This window comes from Rhipicephalus sanguineus, chromosome 9 (assembly GCF_013339695.2).
Source record: "Rhipicephalus sanguineus isolate Rsan-2018 chromosome 9, BIME_Rsan_1.4, whole genome shotgun sequence".
In the NCBI taxonomy this organism is placed as follows: Eukaryota; Metazoa; Arthropoda; class Arachnida; order Ixodida; family Ixodidae; genus Rhipicephalus; species Rhipicephalus sanguineus.
In genome coordinates this window covers 143,194,997-143,200,149 of record NC_051184.2, presented here as the reverse complement: position 1 = coordinate 143,200,149, position 5,153 = coordinate 143,194,997, and positions in this window count along the sequence as shown.

Sequence of the window (5,153 nt, the reverse complement as noted above, 5' to 3'; positions counted from 1 at the left end):
AGACCTGGACAGACTGAGTTGGTCATGAATCTGTTTCGCACTTATACTGCTGTTACAATTGATCGATTAGTTTACTCCTGAGCGAGCCTTGGCACTCGCGTCCGCATCCACGAGACGTACAGTCTTCCTCTGGTCTGCCTGGATGACTTTGTTGACTGCTATCCCTGGTCTATTTGACAGATTGCGGATCTAGCGTTCTGGTAGGCCGTTGAGGAATAACTCTATAAATTTTTTCTTCATAATTTCCATTCGCAAGACTAACCGGCAATACGCGACCATTCGCTGTGCAAGAATTTTTAAAGAACGTGTTTGTTTGCCAATAGGAGACGCGATGGCACAGTAAAACTATGCGAGAATAGCCGACTGAACGGCAAGCGCTTTTACGCCCGTCAAATTTTTCATGAAGTAGCGATCTGCGCCGGGAACATTTCAACTTTAAGCAGTTCAAAAACAGCACCGAGATCAAACCAATGTTGCTGCACCTTTATAAGCAATACTGGTGGCGGCCGCCGCAAATTCTGACAGTCGACCCGCGCGCCGGCGCGCAGCAAGTGGACGAATAGGTCAGCGAGATAGAATGGCCACGCATGCGCTCTGCGAGACTCTCGACAGCAGGCAATGAGCCGCCATACAACGGACATGCACACTACCACGCGATCGCGTGATCTCCAAACTTATGATCGCGATGCTACAATGATATAACCAAAACAACCACCGCCTCTACTAGCACAATACTGCACGTAGGAACGCCACCGGCTGCATAGTCCGTTGCTGCGTGTACGGACGTGGCGTGCAACCTCGTCAAAGAAAAGCTAGTGCGGTAACTATGATACCTAGAAGTTTTCACGCGATGGCGTTAGCACGCGTGCTCGAAGAGAAACTTGTCTCGGTCAGATTTGGAAGAAAATCGCCACCTTTTCACTCAGTTACGGCAGGAACGAATTCGTTAAATCCGACTTGGTTGTCATTTAGTTCGTTAATTCCAGTTGATGGCAACGCCGAACACTATAGATATTTGACAGCGAACAGGAATTCCTTGTTATATCTAGAACTACGTAAAATCGGGCTTATTTAGATCGAGCTCTAACTGTCTTAACCGAGCTTGAACGGTATCGAATGGTATATGGCTTTGCAGCACGCATGTGCACGAAGATTCCACATCTCCATCCTAATGATTGATGATCAGGTAGCTGAAGAACATTTAATACACCTGGGCACAATATTTGATGAATTACGCATAAATATGGCATGAACAAGCACAAAATATACACTGCTACATGATGTGTACTCATTCCAAATGCCTTTTTTAAAGGAGAGAGATGCGAAGGCGTACGCATCCCAACAGTAGGGTAACTGTTCTATCCAAATAAAACGCCGGAGGCGTCGCTTCGGTGTCGCTAGCGCGAGCTTAGAGGGGCGCGTTCGATGTGAATAAAGATTCATTCTTCATGGCACCTCACGCCTGTTCAGACGCTCCTGTCTTTACAGCGTCGGCACGAAGCCTTGTCGGACGCCGTCGTCTGGGCGGCGCTCGAACCGTACGCCTGCCTGAATGTATGTCCTGGCTGAATATAAAAACTGGCGACGAGGATGGGATGTTCCGCAGCAGCATCTCTGGACGACGGCCAGTGGAGCACGGCGTACGACTGTGTGAACGCAGACTAGTGCAGAAGCAAGAACGAGGCCAAGGACGGAGTGGTCGCCAGAAGAGATAAGTGACCTGCTTCGTTACAATTTCTACGCCTCATGCCTCTAGTCGTTTAGGGAGCATGTCGGAGTTTGATCCGAAGGCAGACCACATAACATCGTACTTCGAAAGGTTCGAAAACTTTACTGATGTCAACGACGTACCGGCAGCAAGAAAACTGAAGTTGTTCCTCAATGTGGTGGGCGCTGAAACGTACGAGGAACTTAAGAAAATTTTGATTCCCGACAAACCCACCGACAAAACTTTCGACCAAGTGTGAAAGTTGTTTGAAGACCATGTTGGAAATCATGTTCACGCGGCGTTTTGATGAAGATGAGAAAGAGGAATGCGCGCGACTAGATGAACGTTGACAGACAGCTTCCAGGGTCTTCTCTACTCTACGCTTGTGACGGATCTGTTGTCACCATGTTGGGACGGATTTTATCGCTCTGCGCCAATAAACCCTACAGAAGTGTCTTTTTCCCACATAGTATTTTGGTGCCGCACGACCCGGGAAGCCAGCCAGTGCCTTTCCAACGTGCGACTTCTTTTGGGAGAGACCTCTGCATCGAGCCGTCATGGAGCGGATCAAGAACAAGCGCCAAAGCACGAAGATTGTGAATTAAGTGAAAGAGGTCCTACAATCCGGACAGTTTGAACTTTCTGCCCTTCGTGTCCTGCAAAGCCGGTTGAAGGCGACGACGTCGGAGTTAAACGTGCTCAACGCTGAATTGGAAGCAGTCATGACCGACGAGCAAGTAATAGAATATTATGATTCCGTCATGGAATACGACGAAGCTGCTGTCTGTGCGTTGACATTGCTCGAGCACAATATTGACATGCTCAAGACTTCCTCTTCGTTTCCGACAACGGAGCCACCGACCGCAGCTGATGGGAACCGACCGACTGAACCCTCAACGATCACGACACTCTCACAACGTGAATTTGGAGCCAGGTTGCTGAAGTTAGAACTTCTGCGTTTCGACGGAACGATCACCAATTCGCAGCCGTTCTGGGACATGTTTCTACATTCTGTCCACGAGAAGCCGAGGCTGTCTGACACGGACCGCTTCCATTACCTGGTTTCTCTGCTTGACGGAGCTGCTGCTAAAGCTGTCGCCGGAATCCAAGTGACGGAATAAAGTTACAACGACGCCCTTGGAATATTGAAGCAGCGCTACGGCAACCCCAAGTTGATCGAGCAGAAACTCTTGGAAAACCTACGCATGATTGGGTCGGTGACACCATCGAAGAACGTTACAGCTTTACGGAAGTTATTCGACGACATTCAGCTCAACCGAAGAGGACTTGCTAACCTTGGCGCGAGCGCTTCATCTTACGCTTCAATGCTATGCGAAATACTCCAGAAAGCTATACCCCAAGATATGGTAGTAGACTATTACAAGAGCGAAAGCATCGAGTCCACTTCCTCATCGGTAGCCACACGCAGCGGTGCCGATTCAGCTGAACGGGAGTTAGAGCGCCTGCTGAAATTTCTTCAGGTAGAAATTGAATGTAGAGAGAAGTGTGCTCAGACTAGGACACCAAGGCTGAACGAACCACGCCCTCAACAAATTCCAAGCTTAAATATGACATCGATTCTTGTGGCAAGGGTTCTTCACAATAAGGCAGATGTCTTAACAGAACCATGCTTCTTTTGTTAAGCATGGACCATAAGCATGGACCATAAGCATGGACCATGCTTATGGTACATGCTTCTTTTGGACCATAAGACTGAGCGATGCACCTGTGATGTTAGCGTCGAAGACATGCGCAGTATGCTCAAGAAGGAAGGTAGATACTTTAGGTGCACCATGAAGGGACATATTGTGCGGGACTGTCGTCGCAGGATCCAGTGCACAGCATGCAAGCGTCGTCATGCTTCCACTATATGCAACGCTGACGTTCCCAGGAGCTCAGCTTATGCAGGATCGAGAAAGGCACCGAATGTGGCCATGCACGTTGCAACGAACAGTACCCAGCATCGACTTGCCACAGAGGTTCTCCTCCAGACGTTCCGTGCCCTGCTGACGACTCCGACTCATTGCTGTTACGTCCGTGGTGTTTTGGACAATGACAGCCAACGAACATTTTTGAGGGAAGATGTATACAAGAAACCTAATTTACCTCCCATCCGAGATATGGACTTAGTGGTTAGCACGTTCGGACGGGCTCGATCACAGCATTATCAGCGGGCTAAGGTAGGGAGCATTGCACTTCGCAGCCAGCACGAGACTATCTCAGTAGAGATAGAAGCGATCGTCGTGCCGTTCATCTGCGAAGACATGATCGAAGTGCCACGAGATAACAACTCGTTCTGCGCCATTGTTGCGGAAGGCAAACCACTGGCAGACGCAGTGATTTTCCCTGGGGTCACAGGTGAACCTGGAGTGAGTCATCTTGATCGGTTCCGACCAGATGTGGAAGTTCATGCCGAATTCAGGTGAGGTGAAATGGGACACCGAAAACCGATCTCTGGTAGCGATCAACACGAACTTCGGATGGTCTCTTCAAGGACCCCTGGCGTTTTCAGAACAAGTTAGTCGGAAGACGAGCAGTCACATATGTGTTTTACGAGTAGATGCATACGACAAGAAAGCACTGTCCTTCCCGCTACAAAGATTCTGGGAAATTGAAGCAATCGGTATTGTGGATACACCATCAACCAAACAAGAATAGGTTTTGACGAAGGTTAATGAAACCATCAAGTTTCAAGGCGGTCGCTATGAGGTATCGCTATCATGGAAATCAGAGGGACCAGAAATGAAAGACAATCCCAAAGTTGCGCTTTCACGATTGTATTCTTTGGTTCGACGGCTTTTCGCAAACGATGAAGACTTGAAGGCCTATGAGAAAGCTAATAGGCAATATGAGAAGGATGGCCATGCGGAGAAGGTTCCGGACGTACAAGCATTGCGAGGAAACGTTTACTACATGCCGCATCATGAATTCATTCGAGAGACGTCCACGACTACAAGACTGCGCGTTGTTTTCGACGCATCGTCGCACGGAACAGCGTCATGCAGTCTGAACGAAAAACTTGAAAAGGGACCGAACCTGAACTCCGACCATCTAAAGATGCTAATAAGGTTTCGTTTGTATGCATTCGGACTTACAGCGGATGTACAGAAGGCCTTCCCTCAGATATCTATCAAAGAAGAATACAGGGATGCGCTCCGCTTCTTGTGATTTGAGAAAGTACCGACCAAGGACCAACCGCTCCCACGACTCGAGGAGATCAGGATGACTCGGGTACCTTTCGGCACAACGTCGAGTCCGTTTCTCCTATCGGCTACGCTTCGGTATCACTTCAACCACAAAGATTCGAAATACCACGAAACAGCTGTTCAGCTCAAGGTAAGCTTCTATGTGGATGATTTGGTAGTCGGCGCTTCAACGTCTGAGGAGATCTGCCACTTGTACGACGAAACAACCGAGATCGTGAAATTACCAGGCAGGAATAAAC